Below are 26,806 nucleotides of genomic sequence, written 5' to 3'. Positions count from 1 at the left end.
GGTTACCTAAATATGAAAAAAGGGGAGTCATCTCATGCTAACAAGAAAAATCATGATGCCAAGATCAATTACACTTACACTGATACAAACAACGTCATCAACATGTTGGTCTTGATAGTCAAAATCACATTTTAAATTGTACCTTCTTCTACACAGTTAGCTGAACTTTTGAGGTCTAATCTTCAAATCATCATTGGGGCATCTTCATTTCTACATGTCTTCATCATTTCTACACTTCATATCTTCTCTTCACCTTTTCATGTCTAAACTCGCTTTTCTATTCGACTTGACCTAATTTTCATGCTTTATCCTTTGTAGTCAACTCTAGTCAAACTAGGGCATTCTATCATTTCTTAATAGTCACTCTTTGGTTCTAATCATCTATTTGTCATCTTGGACACTTCTATATCTTGATTTGCTCATATCTCGCTAGTTTATGCATTTCCCTTACCTCATTTCAATTTCGATCTCGAGGGGGCATAAATACTCTATCATTGCTTGCTACAACTATCTATTTCTTAGGAGCATATGTCTAATCTTTGCATTTTCTCTCAATCTATTTCCTTTGCTAGGTGTTGGCATTCTTCTTGAATTCTGACATCATAATTTTCCTAGTGTTCAGTACTATCGCTACCAGCTTGTACATTCAAGATTTGTTATCTCTTTCTGTATTTTGTTCTTTGGAATTAGATATTTATATCTATTGCTTCCTACTTGGCTTCTATATTATTTGATGTAATGTGTTCCCAGATCGATCACACATTAGTCAAAAAAGGGCAAATGTAATCACATAAAAATGGTCATCTAGACTATTAGCCCCCTTCTCAGTATTTTGGCTAATTTAATTAATCATTTTACCTAGACCAAATTGCTAATAATCAATTAATTTGATTATAACTTATAGTTTGACTATGCTATCTTAAGTTCATTATTTGATTAAAAGAACATGTCCCCTTTTAATTAAATAAAAGAACCCATTCTTCTAACCCACTTAAAAGTGCACACATAAAGTCTTTTTTCTATTTTTCAAATTAAAAGAAAGGCTTTGTGACTTTTTGTCTTATATGGGAAGTCAACTTCTATTTTATTGGTTGACTTGCTTATGCACATGGATCACTCTTATTTTCAAACTCCGTCATTGATCATCCATCATCTTTACTTTGATCTCTACCATTCATACAACTTTAAAAGAGAGAGAGCTTTCCCCCTCAATCTATCCATCTTTTGAGTATTGTTATGCTATAGCTTTTCTAACAAGTTTCCTTGGAGCTTTGTGGAGAACTTCTCATCTCTTGTCTCATTATCTCATCCATCACATACCAGCTTAAGATCATATAGCATTTTAGTATAGTTGCATGTTAGTTTAGTTTCTCTTTTGCAATGATTAGCTCACATAGCTTAACTAGGTTGGTGGTAACATTCTCATCCATACTTAGCATAGTCGCATTTTACATATTCATCCTAGTTTAGTCTCCATTTGCATTGCATTATTGAGGCATCTTTTGTAGACATTTGCACTCTTGCATCTTGTCTCTAAAAGAACCTCCCATTGCATGGTTTACTAGCAAGAAGAGCATTCCTAAGACTCAGCTAAGAGCCCTCATATGTGAATCATACTCTCTTACACTTCGTGGATAGGGAGCTCTAAGCTGACATCCAAGCATTTTGAACTCATGGAATCACTTGGATAGAAGGGTTTAGAGTGTGACACTTTCTTAGTAGACAATGCCAATCCTTCTTATCCTTTACTCGATCACATTGAATTGCATTAGCTACACCTCAACAATCATCCTTTGCACTCCATTGACTTAAGACGTGGACTATTGATAAGACATTCTCATTGCATGATCTCCACTTGGACATTGTGTGTTATCTGCTTTGTACAACACACGACCTTTTAAGAAAAATATGCATGTGAATTTTTTTTAAGCAACTCTACATAATTCTATCAATGATGTTTCTCTTTTATTGAAATTTGATTGTATAGTTTGATTGCCAAATGATGACATTATCACATGTGCTTAAAATGCCTCACATTTCTTACCTATTTTAAAACATCAGCCACTATAGTCGTCAAATTTCTAATGTCTTATAAATACCATGTATGCAAGTCCCTAGTCATAGTTGACTTCCTAGGAATTGGAAGTGATGGGAGTGGAAAATAAAATATCGGTCCTTTAAATCCTTAGTATTAATATTGATGTCAATTTCTTCTTCAATATTACATGAATTTTCATCAAATATCTTTAAATCTTGTATTTTTGGTTCAATATTTATAGAAATATTGAAAGACAATTTGCAAAGGTGATGCAACTCATTCTTGTTATAAAACTATTATTATCTTTCCTAATTTTTCCTTTAACAATTGCCTTCCTGTCAAATCTAGAACTCTTTTTTTTTTAATAAATTTGATTAATCTTATATTTTATATTTCTTCCATCGATAAGTATGATCTTTTCATCGTACATTTGCAATTTTGGTTCTGATGTCATGTTGAAGAAGTAAGAGGATTGTTGCAAATGTACTAAGTACTGCCTACTAAGATATGTGTTTTCCAAATGTAACAATCACTTACATTTATATTGAGTAGAAGCCATGAATAGACATGTCCCTTTAGGCTGGGCTTAACCGGCACACTCAAGCTTTGACAACTTTGATGGCTAGCGTGGGCCCGGTTGTGACTCATCTCAGTCTTCACGTTCACCGTTAACGGAGGCATTTGCCGAATGAGCACAAATTCAAAATTTAAACTTACTTCTTATTCCCGCCCATCGGCTCATGTGTTAAGTTACCACTGTGCAAAACATTGCTTTGTCAAATGTTGCTCTGCTCTCCCTCATTTGTATCTATTTCCTTCTATTGTGAAAAGATGCCTTGCAGAGGAGAAAGAACTATCTGTTGCAGAGAACTGTGTTGTTTGCACAATGTGGAAGGTGATGCGAATTATTTGACAGACTGCTTCATAGAAATGCCTTTGCATGGAACGCCTTGCTTGCAGGATACCTAGGAAGAGGATTTGTGGAAAAGCGTTGAAATCTTACTAGAAATTTTTATTTGTAGGCGTCAATCTAGATTCCTCAATCTTTGGCAGAATGCTCAAACTTTGGAATCTTGTCAAATCCACTCATTGCAGCTACCCTGGTAGATGCACGCAGAACGTGGAAGCAGGGAGATGTGAACTGTTCAAGATAATACCGCCCCCACAACAATATGAGTTCACAGAATGCTCTGGTTGCAGGATGTTCTCAATAAAATATTCGTTTCAAAGGCTTCAGAAACGTTCAAGAAATTCCAATCGGTAGGGGTAAATGCAGGCTCTATAACCTTTGCCAGAATCCTCAAGCATTTAGCTTGTGTAAATGTAGTTTAGTTTAAAGATGACATATGAATGAGATGTACAACAGATATATTTACATCATAAAAAGGGGGAAAATATACATGTAGAAGGCTTGCCAATATTGAAAAATTTAGTATAGAGATCCTACAAATCTATGTTAGATTAAATGTAAATCATATGATTATCATGCCAAAAATATAGTAGATTTCTTTTATTTGTCGATTGTTTCTAGAAACAAAAATAAAATATTGCAGATAAGAATGCCTTATTAGGCTCAATGAAATATTTCCTTAGAAAGAAAAGATTGTCATCAAGCTAATCATTCAACTCAGAGCCAATGAATCTAATTAGATAGTATTTCAAAATGATAAAAAGATTACTTGATGTATCTAACAATATACCGACAAGTATAGAATAAGTCATAGAATTAAGAAATGCATGGTGATCAAATATCTTAAAAATAATTCTAGAAGGTATGTTAAATATGATTATTCTAGAGAAGAAAAATAAGATATGTTAAATATGATTATTCTAGAGAACAAAGATAAGATGTAAAAAAGATCAAGGAAATATATAGGATTTCTTAAGAAAAATTATGAAACCAAGTTATATACTAAGAGGGAAATTTAACATGTCTAATTAGCATCTACATTTCATATGACCACGTTGTGGTTAATGATTATAAAGAATTGAAAAGATAGAACAAGGATACAATGCAACACACAATCAAACTCGTCTTTAAAGAAAAAATAGAGATGTAGCAATAATGAACTATGGAAGAGTGTTTTAGAGTGTATCAACAATCTTACCTCATGAAAAATATCTTACTTCGTTGTTTGCAAATTTTTATTTACTTTCCAATCAATATTTAGTTAAATATTGCAAATCTAACTCCATTTCACAACATTTGTTGATCACACAATTTGGTTGGGGGACATGTGCACTATTTTGATCCATCAATATCTAAGATTTTGTTTTTAAAAAAAAACCACTATAAAGGAATGCACAAATTTCTTACCTATTACTAGGTAGATAGAATACTAAATAGTTTTGTTCTTCAAGAATTTGTCAACTTCATATAGCATTTAGTGAGAAAGGAATTAGTAAAAGGTACACTACCTAGGAGAACTTATGATATGATATAAATTGAGATTCATCGATCCATCTATACCACATTTATTCTCAAATATTCTTTTGCACATTTAGCTAACTACACATTGAAAAGCCATAAATGTTTGCATCACCATTGATCATAATCATTCCCAAGGCTATGGAATATCATATAAACATTACTTGCAATAATCTGAAAGAATTGAAATTAAATATTTGAGTCAAGAGTCGAGTTTAAGCATTGTATTGGAATATCATTCAAATTATGTAAATTGCATATTTATAATTAAATATCTAAATCCTAAAAAATGTTCCAGAATCCCTCAGCCCATTATAACATATTGAAATTTGTCTATGTAAGGCCCACACTAGCACCTTATTCTAGATCTTGATGAAATAAATATGGTTAGGAGTTAATTGAGTTATGATTGACATTTTGTTTTTTTACTAATAATGATTTAAGGGATCCTATAGGAGACTAATGTAGATTTTGATACTCTATCCAGTAACATTAGGTCGATAAGATAAGACCACATGGAAATGAGATTTAAAATGTTCAAGACAAGAACTTGACCATGAGACACTACGGATGATCTACCAGGCAATTAGGAAGGATAAAATAACACTCATCCTACTAAGAACAACTATGAGCATAGATTATGATGATAATCAGACATATGGATATGTTTGAAATTGGTTCTAAATTACTATGACATAATTATTGAAACATTTGAATAGTCTGTGGAGTTAAACCTGGAAAATCACACAAACCCCTCATAATGTGATAAAGGGATATTGGTAGGAACGTCACTATGTTTAACTTGATCTAAAGTTACTAGTTAACTGGTCTGCACATTAGTGATTTTCACTTAGGACATATATGTTAAGATCCATTTTATATTGTTTTTACGATTCACTAAAGATGACTTAGAGTTTCATTGTTATGTGAGAAAGAGTTGTGATGATACTCTGATTGAAAATGATTTATATTAAGAAAAATTACTGTTGATACACATATTCGATATTTCAATGTTTTAAATATTTTATGAGAATGATAATGCAATGTTTTGAATATGCACTTAGATGAAAGTTAAATGGGAATATGATATTGCAATGTTTTATTGATAGTACTTAGAATAGAAATGATTAGATGTTAATTAAATTGTATATGTTAATGAGAAGTATGAGATATTGGATCTATGTTGTACGTGTTTGTATGTATCCTATATTATTTTATTAGGTTACTGATGTTTAAGTTGAGTGTGTAGGAAAGTTAAACCATGGAGATTAATGGGGAAACAAGGTTCAATCTTATGTGAACACAATAAAGCCAAGGTGAATCTTTGGAAGATTCAAAACCTCATTGTATTGTGTTTATTTCGTAATGTGATTGTGCATGAGTGTTATAGATAGAGAGCATGATTAATTAGGGACATGTCATTGTAATGTGTAAAGTGTTTTTATGTGTGTGTGTGTCATTTGACACTTGTATTGTCTATGTGTAAATGACATGTCAAATAGGGTTCTTTGGCATGAAGTCACTTAACCTAAGCCTAACCCTCATTACGAAATCAATTAAACCACCTTGGAGAGTGTTAGGAAGAGTCACCTTCTTGACAGAATTCAAGTTATAAGTTGACAGGAACTTTAGAGAGCCTAAAGTGATTCCCAAGTGTTAATTTTGTGAAAATAAGTTACCCACATGGTAATAGTATGGGTTGGGGGTTTAAATATAATCATAAGTGGGTCTAGGGGACCTAGGGGACCTCAAAAATAGTCATTTCCAAGCCAATTCGAAAATCATATTGTCACATGACTTCTTCCCTCATTACACCACTTAGTTAAGTTCTTATTGGTGGGAAGATACAAAAAAGTAAGAGGGGTAGGTGAGGAAGAAAGTGGAGGTCTTTATAGGGAGCTTGTGCCAACCTTGGTGATTATTCACCCACTCTTTGATGGTAGAGACAGGTAGGTTTTTGAAGAGGAAGCTTGGAAGCCAAGGAAGGAATGATCTTGATCACCATTTGATAACCATAGCTTGGAAGAAGGTTAGTGCTTTATGCCATGTTCTCTTCATCTCATGAAGTTGAAGTTGGAAATTTGAAGTGTGTTTCTTGTAGAATCTATGTGTATGATATGGAATTTTGCATTGTCATTCAAATCTTTGTGTTGTGGTGTTGTGGTGGTGTATATTGTTTCATGAATTCTCTTGGGGGTTCTTGCTTGATTTTCTTGTTTTGTTTGGATGTGGAAATTTGTTTAGGGGTGTGAAGGCTTCACTCACCCTTGGGAGGGAAGAGAAAGCCTTGGGTGAAGGGGTTAGTTGGGCTTGAAATATAGTTGAGAACCTTGGAGTATGGGCTCCATTGTATGCCATATTCTTTCATAACTTGTTATGGACAATAAGGAGAATGATGGTGTGGTAAGAAGGTTGATGAAGTATGGAAACCCAAGGATACTTTGGTTGATGGTAGTATGATTGGAGGATGTCTATGAAAGCCCCGAAAGGGCATGAAAACTGTTGTTATAGCTTTGGTATGTTATGACAAGTCTCCTAATTGAAAGCACACCTTCACCCAATGTTTATGATTCCGTTTGTGAATCATTGTGAAAACCTTGGTTGGGGTTGTAAATGTGTTGCAAAATGTGTGATCTTGTTAGTTCATATTGTTGTGATGTTGTTTGGATGTACCCCGATTGAGCCTTGTTTCCCCTAGCGCGGGGGTGGTCTCCTTGAGGCCTAGGTTGGGAGGTGAGCCTCCATGGTTCCCATTTTTCTTCTCTTGTGTAGGAAATGATTTGAAGAGTTTTGGAAGTTTGATGTTATGAATTATTATTGTATTGCAATGAAGGGATAAACTCCACTTATTATGTGAAGAAAATTGTATTGTGAGAGAGGTGTGATTGTCTCCATATCATGTGTTATGTGAAGCATTATGTATTATAAGAGTATAGTGACTGTTGTAATCCTGGTGTCCATAAAAAGAGAGAGGTTTGATTATTGCATGACGACAAATGAACTTTCTTTTGTATATGCCATTTGATGATTTTCTCACTTCAATATTTTTATGGTGTTGATTCCTTAATAATGCTTGAATTAGAATGTGCTAAGTCAAGAAATTTTTTATCATCATTTACCTAAAACAAAAATAAAATTGAATACTATCATTTGATACTTTTATCTTCAATAACATGAGAATAAATGAATAGCTTGATGCTTAGTGTTGAAATCCAATTGAGATGAAGGTGTTAGTAATGATACTGGTAGAAAACACATGAATGACATGCAATATGATTTTAGTTTCCACCTACTCATGAGTTCTTTGTAAATAGATTTAGTTAAAACATGATCATTGCATCATAATAGTTGTTAAAATAGAACATGATAGTGCACAATATGTTGATATTTTAGTACTAATCCAACTTAAACAATTATAGGAATTTCATGAAAAGTGTTAGAAAAAAAAGCTAAAATAGAACTGGAATTGCACAAAAAGCATTTTGGAAAATGTATGGGCAAAGCAAAAAAAAACTCATCCCATTACAGTCAAATAAAATAATAAGCCCTGTATTAAACAATGATATCTTGGAATTGCTAAATCAAGAATAAATATTGATATTATTATGACATCAAATATAACATATAAACATTGGTCACATTAAGTAATGACAAACTAGTAAAAATATAATATAATAGTCAAGCACCCTTTCCAAATGGGCGACTAGGGCATTTAAAGACATGTCAGGGCATATTAGTTACCAAAAAAACAACAATCAAATTTAAGTGGAAGTGGTCACATCCCCCTCCATTTTCCTAGGTTGATTGGTGGAGGGACATATATAAGTCTACACAAGTCAATTAGGTGAAATCACCCTTGAGCCACAATAAAATCTCTTCCATTCCTTGTCGTTTCACAACTTGCAAAACCCACTTAAGGAGGTAGGTGGGTTGTCATGTCACATTCCTCACTTTTCGTTTACCACCTAAGCAATGCAAAAAAACGTGGCAGCAAACTCAAGAGGGAGGCGACCATGCAAAAAGGTGGATGAAAGCATTAAAATTTAAGAAAGCAAAGTCTAGCCCTAGGCATGGGGTTTGATAATAATTAAGTCTTTTCCTCCACACCCACACCTAAGGAAAGGGCAATGGCTATCTAGGTAGGAGGATCGACTGCCTAGATCTTCGAGTTCCTCGAATGTCGTGCGTATTGCTGCCACGCCCTACCCCTCCACTGACAGTGTCTGCCGTAACAATGGCTAAATCATAAATTGAATTGTAATGCCCCCATATGCCTATTCATGCATGTATGGGTGGACTTGACCAACACACACGAAGCGCTGACCCCATCGGTGACTGGTGTGGGCCCCATTACTCCGTTCAGTTCACTGTTACAGTAATTTACTGCCGTTATGGTTACTTGTCAGTCATCTGCGATCAACAGTTGTGGCGCATGAAAAAGCCAAGGCCATACAATTCAAATGTTGTTCCCGCGTTTCTCCATATTCAAATGCTATTCCCGACATGGTGAATGTGAATGCATCTTCATAAGAAAGTCATTTTTTTACATGTCTCTAAGGTGATCAGATTACATTCTCCAGAGTTATTGTTGCCTGTGCAAAAATGAGTGTCGAAGCTAATTTTAGAGGATCTGTACAACAAAAATGATGGGTGCCTCTCCTCTAATGTAGAAGCATAAACAATGCTCCTCAACTATTTGACCGAATATCTCAAAGAAATGCGCTTAAAAAAAATGCCTGAGGTTAGTGCTCTACTTGTCAAAAAAATGTCGAAGATAACCAAAAAAATATAAGTTTATTTATTTTCGGCTTCTTTTACTTTTTATAGCTTCTCTTGTTTGAACATTAATCGGATATTTAACATTTATGCACTGCTCATGACTAAATAAGAGTTGTGCCCTCATCCTTGAGCAAAATATTTGGACTGTATACTGTATTGTAGATCAAGCATGGTATTTGCAATATAAACTCTGTTCCCTATCAGAACAAATGTGTTTAAAAACCATATTCTTTGATCTTTGAATCTTCAAAATCAAGACAATAAAGAAATATAAACAAACAAGATGAAGATAGATTTTTTAACTCAACATAATAATATAAAGAGTATAAAGAAAAATCGTCATCAAATTCGATAAAGAAATTTGAAAAAGCAAGATATATAGATACTCAGGAAATGATAAAATTGAAGCTTGAAACTTAACATAATAATACAAAGAAAATTCATCATAAGCTTGCCAAACTGGTGTGATCTTAGTCAATATAAATTAAACAAGGAATTTGGTCTATATTAATAGATTTGTCAGACTTCTTGCTTTTCTAAATATTTTATATAGACCTATAAATGTAGAAAATGATAATTGGAAGAGCTACACTTATTATTTTCAATTGGACAAGCATACATTCTACCAATAACTTTTAAAGTATTGTTGGAAGAGCATTTAATAACCTTTTAAATTGTTTTGGTGTACATTATTTTTAAAAAGTATAGTTAATTAAGATATATGAATACATCTTTTTCCTACACATGAATCTATAATAAGAGACTCAAAATCTACAATATATATGAAAATCATAATTAAAATGTTTGGAGTTTTTATTTTCAATCAAATAATGCATTGCTCCATTTTATATAATCATTACGTATAGATAATTATTAATAGTTAAGGATTTTTATATAGATTCTAAATTTTAAAATAAATCTTTAGAATTTATAGTTATATTCATGATTTACAATATAATAATACAAAATGATATAAAAATTAATAGGAAGAGATTTGAAATTTTTCATTAATAAATAAATTGTCAATATTTTAATTGTTGTGTAGTGTATGCTTTAAATTTTAACCTATAAAATCTATAGTTTGTGGCCTCAATAATTTTCTTATTTTGTATAATAGAGTAGAATAATATAAAAGGATAAAATAAAATAAATTGAGAAGTTCAAAACTTGAAACAAATCGTTAGTGGTAGAATTTTTTCCAACTAAAAATAATGTTAACGACCATCTCAAATGCACTCCCTTAAATTAAAAACTAAAAGTTTGGAACTCTTATCTATTTGAAAACTATTCTACTTTATTACTTTTTACCATAAGCCCTCACACTAAAATAATATACAACATGTCACACCTAAACTAATATTGAATTATTAAAGTTTTATTTCTCAAATTTTAGATAATTATTTTTCTTTTTCTTTTTGATAATTTGACATTAGAGACCATGGTATTCGCTTCATAGCTAATATGCATAGGGTACAGTATAAAAATCTAGAGGAGGGGGTGGCCAACAAGTGAAAAATAGAAGTTGAAGAGCACTTCGGTAAATGGAAAGATGTCTAATGTCTATCTTGTAGGAAATGGGAGAGGGGTGCTCATATTACACTTTAAATTTTGTATAGTTCTTTATTTGTATCAACACCCATCATAATTATACTTCAAATTTTGTATAGTTCTTTCATTTGCATTAACTATGTTATATTTGTTTTTTTTGGCTAATCATTTAATTACAGTAATATTATAGGACCGTTCAAATAATGATATATATTTTCATTGATCCTTTTGAGAAATTTGACAATTTTCTACATAGTCTATACAATTAAATAGATCTCCTAATTGTGAGATAACATTTGATCTCAATTTTTCTTTGAATGGATCATCAAGGAAAAATAATCATCCAAAGGTAACATTGTACATATCACCTTATAAGTCATCAAATAAAATATCTTCTAGCTTGTGAGAGTTACGAAAATCTAATGAATATTTGTGGGTGATCATTAGTCATCTAATATATATATGATCTATGATTCTAAATATTTTATTCACAAATCCTTCATGATGATGATTCTATATTAGATATCAATGAGTTCTTTGTTTTTAAAGTTCTTCAAATTTTACCTTAGTTCTTCAAAATAAATATTAAGCAAGGATTGAACTCATTAATAAACAAAAAGTATGTGTACTTGATCAATCAAATGTTTGATTTAATATCAATAAAATGTCAATATCATGATAGTATATATCTAGGTAAGTTTCCCTCTCCCATGATGTCCAAACAGAAGAATTCACAAGAAAGAAATAAGATACACATCCATTCTTCTTCTCTCTACTACTCTATTGGAGTGATTAAGTACACCTTCATTCAAGCTATAGGATTTGGAAAGTGTAGATCCATGCATTTGTAAAGACATCCTTGATTCTCTAACACATTTAAAGTGAACATACAAAGCATCTTCATGGGTTTAGTTGGTGAGAAAAGACATGATAAGTATGTTGGAGTTACATTGGGCACTTTATAAGTTGGTCTATGATAAGATAATATGACTATTTATTCATTACATGAAACTTATTGAAGTTAATTGAATTGATATATGGAAGAAAAGTTTTGAAGTTGTGTGGAACACTGAGCTTGACTGAGTACCAGTATTGGTTGGTCAACTAAGGAAAAGGTTAAAAAACTTAAGGAGAAAAAAGACTAAGTCAAGTGATAGTTTTGGTCAAGAAAAGTAGAAGAAGGAAAAGTCACTATTGACCGAGTGTCAGTATTGATTGAGTAATATAGTGAATGTCAAGAAAAAATAATAGTGATGACTAAGAATAAGAGTAATGACCAAGAAGAAGTATATGCCAATTATCAAGTGACATCAAGTTGAGAGTTTACGATAGATTCATGAATTGTGTAATGTTTTATTTTTGACATTACTTTCTAAACACCCATACTTGGAGCACAAAACTGGTTGTACGCTTTTATTAAGGTAGTTAGTATGGTTGAGATTAGGCAGACAAGTTGGTCGTATGGTCTGGGAGTGAGGGAACTGTTGGTCGTACGACTAGTTGGAGGTCGTATAGTATAGAGACTAGATGGTCGTATAGAGTGTGTCTGGCCATATGATCGGTGTGCAGTATGGGGGTGTGGGTCATATGGTCTAAGATGATTGAGGTGATTGTACAGATTGAGAGTGTGTAGTCCTTACAGTGGTATTGGAAGTTATACGGAAGTTGTAGTTTGCAAGGAGTGAGTGTTGTCAAGTGGGTGATGGAGAATTGTTCACCACGGACTAAGCTACAAACTGAGATGCCAAAATAATGTGAACAATATATTTTCCAAACACGCCAATTAATGCAAGTATAGGTATTCACAATCCAATTCCACACACACATATATATAGATATAGGTATTTGCAAACAAATATGGTGTGCAGATTTTCCAGATCGGAGCAAGTAACACAGAGACAGAATAGGGTAAGGGGTGAATCCCACCGAAACTGAAATTGCCAAGTTGGGAAGATCTTTCACTTCCAAAACGGGGAACAATCCAGAGCTCCAACAAGAATTCGTAGAACAAAGAAATAATCCAAATCGCATACCTACTACTACCTACATGCCATGCTTAAATACCCTTCAGAGAAACTTCCCGATGTTTTACAAAGGTAGTTGATAACCATACCTACAAAAACAATTAAATAAAAAATGGGTCCGAGATATACTAAATCAATCAGCCTATTGACAAAGGTTTGATTAAATATTTATTTTATGATGGGAACATTACAAATTGAGGCCAACACAAGTTGAATTTATGATTTAGTCAAACTGTGTTAATGATAAGGATTGTTGAGTTTGTTGTGTGATCTAATGAGTGCATGAAAGATCTCCTCCATGGTAAAGTGGTGGATAGTGGCCCCAATGACCACATTTTCATCTATTAATCTGACCATGGAGGACCTGGAGTACTTGGTGAGTAACTATATTTGTTTAAAATTCTAATTATTATCTTTAATTGTCTCTAGTAGAATTTCCAAATTGCCAATGAAGATGATATGTATCTTTCTCCTTTGAACCTGGGGATGATAGCATCTTACTACTATATTAGCTATACCACCATTGAACTCTTTAGCTCAAAAGCTATATGAAATAATGTGGGGGGAGAAATAGAAAGAAAATTGGATGAGGCCATGTGGGAGAAACCAATCTTGAAGTACTTGAGATGGTTCACAATACTCCTAATTTGCTTCCATCAATGCGTGTCATTTATAATATGTACTTCTTTGAATATTGTCTCCCGCTGGGGTAGTGTTTGCAACTTTATGCACTTTTTTATTGGTTTGACCCTCTGAGAGTGACCTCTTTTTGCCACCCACCTAATGGTATTCTATTAGAGCCTGTTGTAGGAGGCAGAAAAACATTTATCTCGCCTTCTGAACTATGGTGCATTTCATTTTGAAACATTCTAGACATGCCTGCCTTCAACGCTCATGAGATAGAATTCCCACTTGAGAAATTCCATAAACTATCATTTAGTGATAACCTTTGAGGCTGCCATGGCTACTGCATTGCATCAAAGTGCACGCTACTACCAGAAAAAGTTTCTCTATCCTTCATTCCTGACCCCCATCTAACTTCTACCTTCTCTAACCAAAGTCAAGGTGAACATAATATTGTCAAAGTAGAAAGATTTTGTTTGAAGAAAATATTTATAATGATTATTTTGCATTTAATCTACAAGTTGGAGATCTTAAAGGAATATTTGGACTTTTAATGGTCTAGATACATGTGTTACGTACAAAATTTGGTGTCTTGGACATGTCATATGGAGGTGGAACAAGCAAGTTCTTTATCTTAGGAACCATGTTGTGGGTGGCATTTGCTTAATGCATGGTGATATTCTTTCTTTTAATATTTTATAAATACGTCATTAGTTATATATTGCTTTTTGTGAGAGAAATTTTTTTATGTTGGTAAGAGCTGATATTTTGGCATCTGCAATCTTGGCTCTTCTATATATTTCTTTACTCGACTAATCTGAGTTTTTCATATTATGTAGCCAACACAACACGTATATATCATCATGGGAAGCTACTTGCACTTTCAGAGGAAGATAAGCCTTGTAATACTTTCTCTTTCTTCCCTTCGCCGTTACAGTATTTCTGATTGATTAAGCCAGGGAATAGAACCTATTCAATCTGGTGATCCTCTGAATATAATAAAAGTGATTGAATAAAATTTGAATACCTAGTGCTATGTCTTATTACCATTTAACAGCACATAAAACACACAATGGTGAAATCTTCAAAATTTGAAAGCATATATGGATACAGCTTGAAATCTATTTTTAATTCCTTAATCTCCACAACTGATGCCATTCACAGCTGCACAAAAATTTACAGCAGTATGTGACAATCTTTCTATCTTCTGGCAGAGTTCTAACCTCATATTCCCGAGAATACTTAGGCTATTAATATAGCTATAATTATTGTTGGAGTAGTGGGGGGCCTGGGAACTTTGCTAATTATATCTTTAATATTTATCAAGAAAACAAAAAAGTGGGAAAGCATACTCTACTTTGTTAGAAGGGTGGCATAGCAACACTTGCTCCATAGTCTCAACCATGGTATCTCAATCAGTGGCTAGCTTGGGAGCTAGCTGTTGGAAAGCATCATATTCAGGCACAATCCTCAGCAACAAGTAAGAGCTCAGGCTCAGGCCATAAAGGATCTAGAAAAGACAGCTATTGAGTGTTGAGAAGAAAAGCTTCAAAGTTAAATCATAAGAACTACTTTTGCCAAGTATAGATCATGATTATGACTAATATACTCAACACTGTACTAACTAGTTAAGCATATTCTCCAATGCTCTCATTCATCTTTACTGTAGCTATGTACTTATTATTTTTAGATTAATGAAAGAGGATGAAATTTTTAATGAAAGAAGATGTATTCATATATCTTAATTAACTATACTTTTTAAAAATAATGTACACCAAAACAATTTAAAAGGTTATTAAATGCTCTTTCAACAATACTTTAAAAGTCATTGGTAGAATGTATGCTTGTCCAATTGAAAATAATAAGTGTAGCTCTTCCAATTATCATTTTCTACATTTATAGGTTTATATAAAATATTTAGAAAAGCAAGAAGTCTGAAAAATCTATTAATATAGACCAAATTCCTTGTTTAATTTATATTGACTAAGATCACACCAGTTTGCCAAGCTTATGATGAATTTTCTTTGTATTATTATGTTAAGTTTCAAGCTTCAATTTTATCATTTCCTGAGTATCTATATATCTTGCTTTTTCAAATTTCCTTATCGAATTTGATGACGGTTTTTCTTTATAGTCTTTATATTATTATGTTGAGTTAAAAAATCTATCTTCATCTTGTTTGTTTATATTTCTTTATTGTCTTGATTTTGAAGATTCAAAGATCAAAGAATATGGTTTTTAAACACATTTGTTCTGATAGGGAACAGAGTTTATATTATAAATACCATGCTTGATCTGCAATACAGTATACAGTCCAAATATTTTGCTCAAGGATGAGGGCACAACTCTTATTTAGTCATGAGTGCATAAATGTTAAATATCCGATTAATGTTCAAACAAGAGAAGCTATAAAAAGTAAAAGAAGCCAAAAATAAATAAACTTGCATTTTTTTGTTTATCCTCAACATTTTTTTGACAAGTAGAGCACTAACCTCAGGCATTTTATTTAAGCACAATTCTTTGAGATATTCGATCAAATAGTTGAGGAGCATTGTTTATGCTTCTACATCAGATGAGAGGCACCCATCATTTTTGCTGTACAGATCCTCTAAAATCAGCTTCGACACTCATTTTTGCACAGGCAGCAATAACTCTGGAGAATGTAATCTGATCGGCTTAGAGACATGTAAAACAATGGCTATCTTATGAAGATGCATTCACATTCACCATGCCAAGAATAGCATTTGAATATGGAGAAACGCGAGAACAACATTTGAATTGTATGGCCTTGGCTTTTTCACGCGCCACAACCGTTGATCGTAGATGACTGACAAGTAACCATAACGACAGTAAATTATTGTAACAGCAAACCAGATGGAGTAATGGGGCCTACACTAGTCACTGATGGCGTCAGCGCTTCGCGTGATGGCGTCAGCGCTTCGCGTGTTTTGGTCAAGTCCACCCATACATGCATGCATAGGCATATGGGGGCATTACAATTCAGTTTATGATTTAGCCATTGTTACGACAGACACTGTCAGTGGAGGGGCAGGGTGTGGCAGCAATACGCACGACATTCGAGGAACTCGACAATCTAGGCAGTCGATCCTCTTGGCTGGATAGTCGTTGCCTAAGGGAAGGAGTCTTGCACGTGCAGCAAGAAAATCATGTAATTTTAAAGTTTTAGGTGAGTTAAGAAGTTTCCAAGCTATGACCTAGGAAGTAGCATTAAGATAGAGCTAATGATTATATAGGAATTATTAAAATAAGAAGAATGAAATTTTTGATATCAAACCACAAATGAGGTAAGTTGTTATGTTGAATTAATAAAGTGATGTTCTATTTACTTATTAGAATATAATTAAATTATAGGAAATGGCATAATTAGATCTTTTTTTATTTTTGGGTTTATTTGAGTATGGATTGAATAATGGTTAAGAATGCTTTATTTTTGTTAAAAGGATATAAGCAAGGGATTGGAAATTAAATTTCATTTGAAGAGCAGATACTTTGGGTAATGACTTGATTTATAAAAGGATTATAATGTACTAGATAAATCTAAGGGGGTCGACCTCTATATGTGTTACTTAAATGTTCTTTATTTCCAATATGTGTGGATCATAGATGTTTTAAGAAAGTATCAGATGCATGTAAATAGTTAGACTATTTGCGTAAGAATGTTTAGGATATGATGAAAGTTTTATGTAATAGTTAATCGAACATTATCACAAGCAGGGTAGACTTTAATTCACTATTAAACATTAATAATGGTAACAACAGGATGGAAAGTGTATAACGGGTTGAATTATAGATGTTCTAGGATAATAATAATAATAACCATAATAAAATAAATGTCATTTAAGTCAAAATAAAATCAAATGGGGTAGAGACCTAACATAGTTAGAAACTTAAAGATAATTGATCTAGCATCTTCTCGTTCCAATCTTTGAACTTCTGCCACTAATTTTCTTCATCCCCTCCTGGTTCAAGGTATGATTGTGCTATCATTCTGTTCATCAAAAGATATATATATATATATATTGGAGCTTTTTGTTAAAAAATAAAAATAAAAATAAATTGAGTTTTGCCTTGTAAAATTATGGCATGATAGTCTATGATGAAGAATTAATAAAGTTTATATGAATTTTGGATTGTCTATTGCCTCATTACATTATATGGTCAAATAACTTATTTTAATCCTTCATCTATGACTACATCCATGAGGCATGACCTTATCAAATCTATTATTTCAAAGTTAATATATCTTGTTTGATACTCAACTTGCATTTCCAACTTAGTGCCAATGAAAAAATGAATGGAGAGATTATCTTTGCAAGATTCTAGAGAGCTGCATTGAGTCTTTTATGAAACACTACTCTACCCTTTATGGATATAGTACAAGATCTGATTAGTTTTTAATCCTAGATAACTTCTCAAGTTGTAAATAAATATTAGTCATAGAAGATAAACATAAAATGGATCACTCTTTCCTATATAGAAAATATAATTTATTCTAGGAAACAATGACAACATTGAAAAAATAATACCATTTTAAAATATCATGGTGTGCCTTAACTAAATTTAAATAAAGAATACCATTTTTATCAATTCAAGGTGTCTCATGAGTTCCATTTTTTTGGATTCTCTTTGAATCTAGAAAACCATATTGTCTTTTAGTAAGTTATAACCATTCATCCTAAAATGGTTCAAGGTTTTCTTAATATTTTACTTTGTGGCATAAAAAGAGCATGTATTATTTAATGTTAAAGAATAATAATTCATAACAAATTTTAGATGTGCATATTACAAAGTACCACTCTCACATTAGAAAGGATTTAATATTTAAAATATATTGAAGATGGTAAATAAGAATTTTATATATCAAGGCTCAAGTCATTTCAAAGGTACCCAAGTTGGTCAATATTAAGTTCTCTATATATTTTATCTTATATACATGTATCTAAAGACAAGATAAAATCACTTCAACTCTTACTCAATAGGATGACAAGGTTGGTGCAAAGTAATATCGTGCACTATTCTAGTCTAAAACTAAAAGAATTTATGTAGAACTACAACTTTGTAATGAAATATATGTTATTTTTATAAGATCATAATAAAATTAATTAGGATGATAATATGTTCATTAATTTAAACACTAATTAAATTCTAAATCAAATGTTATCTTTCATTAGATTTCAACAATATGCTCTAAAAAAGTACATACAAAATTAAAAAATAAAATTATTTCTAAACCTTTGAATATATGACACATTGAGAACCACAAATAATGGTTATTGATTTGAGTATGATATTCTTCTTTACATGTATTGATGATGAAAATCATAGTACTAATGAATTTTCATATGAAAAACATGACAAATTATAGTAAGTAATAGCTAATGAATATAGTAATGTTCATAGACTATTTATTGAATGTGACATACAAACATAAATTATTCATAAAGAGGTCATGCTCACTTTAAAAATAGTGAAAGAAAACAAAAAACATACTAAGTATACAATCCTAATTGTAAGCACGGTGCTTAATTGGGCCCCATTCTCGTGTTCTTGAGTTTTCATGTCATACTTGATCCAATCATACTTCTCTTTTCATTTCAACATCTTCTCTATAATCATAATTCTTGAACCAAAATTTGAGGTTTCTTGGGGGGAATAGGTAGGCCCAACAGATATTGAGGATTTCCCTAAAATTCAAATTAAGGGCCCATCTCAGTGGTTAAGAAAGAAATCTATTAGCCTATCAGCTTCCTTCATGTTTTGAGTTTTGAAATATCATGATTTATCTAAGCCTCTCTCTCTTCTATCCCATTCTCTGTCACTCTCTCTCCATCCTATCTAAGACCCTCTCTTCCTATACCATTCTTTCTTTCTCTCCATCCTATCCCTAAGTGAACTTACTACCCCTTTCTATGCATCTGATACCCATCTCTCTCTCTCTCTCTCTCTCTCTCTCTCTCTCTCTCTCTCTCTCTCTCTCTCTCTCTCTCTCTCTCTCTCTCTCTCTCTTCACACACACACACACAAATTACTCTTTCACTCTACTGCACTCTCTTTATCCTATCCCCTCTCTCTCCCCATGGCCCTTATTCACTTTTTGTCCATCGTATCCCCCACATCCCCTCTCCCTCCTCCTTCCACTCCCTCTCTCCATCATATCCTCTTTCTATGACTCTTTATACTATTCATTTTCTACCTCTCTCTTCATATCACCTTCTCTACCTCCCTCACTCTCTTTTGGCTATGTAAGTGTCCTTAGTAGCGCATCACACTATTGTTTACATAGCGCGTACATGTTATAGCCCGTACGTGCTTTATAATGCTTTCAAATTCACCAAACCTAAGGCTTTTATTTGCATTAGGGATCCAACCCATAGGTTTGGTCATTTCAAACTGGTCTTAAATGCAATTTCCAACAAGCATATCAAAAAATGCATGAATTTTTCTTGTGTGCTCTCCATCAAGTTTCACCATGCTTGAATACCAATAAAATCAAGTTACATGATATTGTAGATCTCTGTGTTAGTTATGTACCATATAATTTATTTTGAATTTAGACTATTTTAAGATTTTCAACTATAATTTATTTGGACAATGTATGTCCATTTTTTCTCTAAAACTAATGTGTACTATTTGGGAGTTAGATTTTAGCTCCTTTGTACATTAATTTTGCAACAATTTATTGTTTTAGAATCTAGACTCCATTCTAAACACTTTAAAGAAAATAAGTTTTGATTTTTTATTAATTCTCAATGATTTTTAGGGGGAGCACATAGATATTTCACATTTTTGGGATGTGTACACTTCTAATATTCATAAATAAATATGTATGTATATATACATACATAAAAAATTACCCAAAAAATATGAGATAAACTACATGGTGTGAGCTAACTTATAAATAAAGCGATTAAATAATTTCCAACAAAAAAAGATTTTAGGGGGACCACACTTCACACTATATTATGTTTAAATATTGACAAAGCAATACCACTTTCTATGTCCCCTTTTTTGAGGGCCTTAAACTCCACCATTTTAAAAACAAATTAGTATTTAAGAAACTAGATTTAGAGGACTACAACTTTTGTTTTGTTTTAGTCATATCTTGAAAACTTAAGTGTAACTATCTTCAAATTCTTGCCGAAGTTCGTAAATTGCTAATTTAAAAAAAAAAGTGGCATCTTATACCCCCTTTTTGGTACCACAACTTTGTGCACTTACCCCAAGAATTTGTGCCTCATTCCCCTAAATAATACTAATGTATATGACTACATGTTCAAGGTGGATGATATAGCAGAGGCTTCTACAAGGACTAAAGCACCTCATAGAGAGGTGCTTGACATGAGATATTAGGAGGGGCATGTAGAGCCATGGAATCATATCAATAGGGTAAGACTAAACATTTAACTTTTGGTAAAAATGGGGTTGTAATGATAGTTCACCCAACTAATTAAATCTAACAAATAAGACAATTTGTTCTTAGGATGAATAGTTTGAAAGATACATAATAGTGTGACTTTTTAACTGAACATCACTACAACTTTAGGCATAGAGTGAGATCTTCTTGCCAAATTCAAATGAGGTTGAATCTCCTAGAATGGAGAGAACTTATTGTAGGCACGTGGTCTTGTATCACTTGACAACATGATGATACATCACATGAGCTCCAATTTACAAGGCATAAAATTCTGATGCAAGATCATTCTTAGTGCACCTTAGGGACACTTCAGTCTGCGGTCATCATGGACATTCTATGCGTCTCTATGGGCATATTGAGTGATAGTTTCCTAAGTGTATATGATTATCTTCTTAGTAACTTAGAACGTAATAAAAATTGATAACCTTGAACATAATTGCCCCCTAACTATTATGCTTGGATATAATCCATGGGAAATATTTTAATGTTGGTTGTCTTTCATGACATAATTGATATAATAAATATTGTTTACCTTAGTATTGGCCCCTTATTTTGAGAATATTTTGATGGTCAATTATCCTCATTATGAATTAGTTAGGATATTGATGTTTAATCTAGTCTGTAGTTCTGGAAGTCTCTTTGAATGTTTAATATTATTTTCATATGGTGATAATTAAGTGAAACAATAATAACTATGAAAAATAGTAGGTCTGTTTGCAATGACCATTGACTCCTTGCCTTTTATAATAAATACTTAATAAACTTTAATAGTATAGACTTTTAAGTGATGGTTATCATGAAAATAATCTTAGGTGATCTTGGCATAGCCAACTGGTAAACAATACACTATAAAAGTTAAGTGTAGTAATTTTTGCATGAAATGATTTAGTCTTGATATTATCAAATATGACACTCTCACTCTTGATGAGCTAGTCCTCGTAGTTTTCATAGTTGAATTCTAATTGACACATAGCAACTGGGAAGTGAAAGGTAGTTAAGGGTTTCCCCTTCTTTTGCCACATTTTTCTTCACTCCTCTCCCATAAATAAATCAAGTTGTTCATTGTAATTTAGATATTTTAGCAATGCAAGAAAATTGTGCCAATTTGTTCATGCACAAGTTTAGACTTTGTGCTTGGATGTAGATTGAATTGTTGCCAATAAATGAAGTAGGTTTTTTTTTAACTTTATGTCAATCCAAATTATGATGTGATGATATTTTATTGAATTTACTATGAGGTTTTTTCTTTGATCAAGAGGTATTTGAACCCAATCTTGTAGACTTCAAATTGCATTTTGTTTTTAGAGTTATAATTTGGTTTCAGGTTTGATCTTTGAGATATTAGGTTGTTTATCAAATTTGAAGTTAACATAGGATGCTGAAGGAAGGGAATATCTTGCAGACTTTCTACTACTTCATTTCTTTCATTTGTGCTTATATGGTGAAACACATTTTAGAGACTTCAAGTTGCACATGCACTTTATTCTTAATCTCAAAATATCATAAGGAGCCATGGAAATACTTTGAGTATTCATGAGTTTCTTGGCTACATAAAAATATTGGCATGCTAAAGATTATTTGTACATCTAAACTTTTATTTATTAAAATTATTTCTTCGACAAATACTTTGTAAGTAAAATACACTATTGGTTTCAGATTGTATTGCAATAGTAACATCTATTCTAAAATATGAGAATAAGATGAATGTCTTGTCATGATTTAGCTTAGTGTAAATAAGTAGTTAAGTTTTATTATGCCAATAACAATAAGAGGGTGGAACCTTCCTTGAGAAGTAGGAGAGACTTTGTCTTACATGTTGTCATTGGAATCACTATTTTTCAATCGACTCTTAAAAACTTCTAGTTGTAAATTGTCCACAATTTTGTAAGGTGCAGTCATAGTGACTTACAAAAATTCCACCTAATACATAAGGCTTGTGGTTTTGAAAATATACAAATCACATAAAAAATCCTCAATCTGTTATCAAGTATAACATTATATATTATAAGCATTCCATGTTCAAAAACTTCTTTGATGAGTTTCCAAGCCCATCCTTAAGGTACCAATAAAGTAAAAGCCTACGTATGACAAAGTTTTTAGACATGACAATAAAAAACTAAAAGACAAATCATTAGAGAACTTGTATCAGCAAAACTCTTTGAGTAAATTCTAATAGCCTTACCAAAAACCACTATCCTATTACTATTTGAAAGATTGGATAATTTAGAGACTTTAATGATGTCATAGTAATTTTTGAAATAGGTATTTTTCCATGGTTTTTCTACATTCTTGCATTACCTACTCTATCCATTTTCTTTTCCATAGGATTTAGATGTCAATATAGTTATATAATTCCAAAGAATTGAATAATAATCCATGTGAACCTAAATGAATCTCCCCTTCTTTTCTTCATTCCTCTCCTCTAGCATTGATTATTCACCATTTCCAATTTCCAAAATGAGTACTCACGTTTCCAAGTATAAAATCTTGGGCTTTTACTATTTTTCCTATTCATTTATCTAATGCAATTCCCATTTCCATTTATCCTTTTCGAACCCATACTTGTAATTTTTTTTTGTAACATTGTGTTAGAATAGTATTCAAGGTATGTGGTGGTAAATATCTCTAAACCTTGAAATCCTTTCACCCTACTTCTCTACCTTTTTACTCTAGCATTAGATGCTCTAGATTAATGATTTCTAACCCTTTTAGACTAATTATAATATTAGACATCTTACATACACCAAACCACCCAAAATAGTGGAAACATGTGTTTTGATGTGATTAAATAAAGTTCATTTCCAAGAAATGATATCATTATGGGTACCTTTGTAAAATACATAGAATGACCAATGAAAAGCCATACACATCCAAGCAACAACTAGGCCTAGTGAAGGGGCCTTTATCCATACATAAGAAAACTCCATCCAATTTTACACCTTCACAAATTCAATAATTTTATTATTATAGCTAGATAAATTAGGAATCTACCTTCAACTCTTATATATTTTCTTGCAAGGACTACACTTATGTAATTATCTATATTATCATTGATAAGATTATCCATATCCCTAGTCCTACAAAACATATTAGCACTTGAAAAAGACTTTTCAATTGAGCCATGATGTCCAAGTGAAAGCAAAAATTCTAAAGGGTATTTGGGTTTATTCCTATAAAATTAAAAAATAAAGAGATAAATCTAATGAAGACTACAAATCAAAGCATATAAGTGCACTATAAGATAAGTAGGTATTAAATTAGTGTTAGTCCTACGAAAACATATTAGCACTTGAAAAATACTTTTCAATTGAGCCATGATGTAAAAGAAAAAATTCTAAAGGGTATTTGTGTTTATTCCTATATAATTGAAAAATAAAGAGAGAAATCTAATGAAGACTAATAATCAAATCAGATAAGTGCACTAGAAGGTAAGTAGGTATAAAATTATTGTGTTTGACTATAAAAAGATAGATAATTCTAAAAATTAATTAAAAAAATCGTGGTAATGTTAAGTTTCTTGTACTACCCCTAATAAATTAAGGTATTAAAAAGATAGGAGCTAAAGATCCATAAATTAAATCAAATTAATATTTATACAAAAATTTGATAATAATAAATTAAACGAACATATTAGTGAAATCAAGGTAGGGTTTGAAGTTAACTTAATGATCACTATAGAAAAGAAGGAAGAATAAATAATGTTGATGCAATTTTATGACCAAGAAAAAAGATATATAAACGGCTAGAAATGCAAGAAGCATTAAATGAATATATCAAGAGGGATGCAACTAATAAAAAAATACTAGTATGAGACATGTAGATCCTCCATGTACATGACATTCATGAATATTAAATAAATAAAATATTTTCTAACATTAACTATAACTATATATATATTTAAAAAATTAACTTAAAAAGATAAAGCAAGCGAAAGGATATATGAAAACAATGTAAATAGAGAAGTTTGACCTTATTGCAATAAAGAAGAATTAAACAATGGAGGAAGTAAAGAAGTTTTTCATTGGTTCGAAAAGGATAAATGGAAATGACTGGCTCTACAACTACCAATTTCATTTATTCTTGAAGTTTATTAAAATTTATCAAGAATCTCCTTTTGTTCATATCCTGCAATGATGGCATTCCGTAAGAAAAAATTTCTTTGTGGTACACTATCAAACAATTCGCAAGATGGTGTATTACATACATGTATACCTGAGCGGTTGCAACGACAAAATTTGACAAAATATTCTCTTTGATGTTTTTACAGATATTATGATGTAAATATATTTGTTGCATATCTCATTCATATGTCATCTTTAAACTAAACTGCATTTACACAAGCTAAATGTTTGAGGACTCTGGCAAAGGTTGTAGAGCTTGCATTTACCCCTACCGATTGGAATTTCTTGAACGTTTCTGAAGCCTTTGATATGAATATTTTATTGAGAATATCCTGCAACCAGAGCATTCCGTGAACTCATATTGTTGTGGGGGGTGGTATTATGTTGAACAGTCACATCTCCCTGCTTCCACATTCTGTATACGTCTACCAAGGCAGCTACAATGAGTGGATTTGACAAGATTCCAAAGTTTGAGCATTCTGCCAAAGATTGAGGAATCTAGATTGACGCCTGCAAATAAAAATTTCTAGTAAGATTTCAACACTTTTCCACAAATCCTCTTCCTAGGTATCCTACAAGCAAGGCGTTCCATGTAAAGAAATTTCTATGAAGCAGTCTATCAAATAATTTGCATCACCTTCCACATTGTGCAAACAACACAGTTCTCTGCAACAGACAGTTCTTTCTCCTCTGCAAGGCATCTTTTCACAATAGAAGGAAATATATATGAGAGCGAATGAGGGAGAGCAGAGAAACATCTGACAAAGCAATGTTTTGCACGGCAGTAACTTAACCCGTGAGCCAGTGGACGAGAATAAGAAGTGAGTTTAAATTTTGAATTTGTGCTCATTTGGCAAATGCCTCCGTTAACGATGAACGTGAAGATTGAGATGAGTCACAACCGAGCCCACACTAGCCATCGAAGCTGTCAAGGCTTCGAGTGTGTCGGTTAAGCTCCGCCATCTCTTTATGGGACATATCTATTTGTTAATCAGATAATTAATCTAATTATATATTTAACCATGCATGCATCCATACATACATACATACATACATACATACATACATACATATATATATATATATATATATATATATATATATATAATATTAATTTTTCTCATATATTTATATCTCAATTAAATCTCATATAATTATATATATGTTTATCGGATAGAAACTATCAAACATCAACAAATTACTTTACTATTTCTCCTTTTGAACGGGTGGACAAAGGTACTTCAATCTAGATTTATCTTCATTAAAAATTCCTCTGGGGGAACTCATTATTCTACAATCTGTTCTTAATTCAAGATTGATTGGTGTAAGTGACTGTGAAGATAGGATCATCTGGTTAAACCATAAACGTGGAAGATATATGGTCAAATCCAAAGACAAAACCCTTATGGCTAATAAGGGGGACAATCAAAATGCTCTTTTTGGCTTTTGCTGGCACCCTGTTGGTCTTCCTAAGGCAAGGGCTTTTCTTTGGTTGACTTTGAAAAAGGGGATTCTAACCTCTGATGGGCTTTCCAAACTTGGTATTGCTGATATATTTGGTTTTGTTTTTCGTAATGAATATAGGGATGATGCATATTGTACTCTTTAGATTTGTGATTTTGTGCACTTTTGTTGTTCTAAGGCCTTGGAGAAGCTTGGTTGGCATGGTCCACTACCTAATTCCCTTACTCAAGTTCTGTTGGGTTGGCCATTATACAATTAGGGGTCTTTTTTCTCTATCCTCTAGAGGATCATCTAGACTCTTATTATTTGACGGTTATGGTGGGAATGAAATGAGAGGACTTTTAG

Source organism: Cupressus sempervirens, chromosome 10 (genome assembly GCF_028749045.1).
Source record: "Cupressus sempervirens isolate cs-2001-9-10 chromosome 10, ASM2874904v1, whole genome shotgun sequence".
Lineage (NCBI taxonomy): Eukaryota > Viridiplantae > Streptophyta > Pinopsida > Cupressales > Cupressaceae > Cupressus > Cupressus sempervirens.
This window is presented reverse-complemented; position numbering follows the sequence as displayed.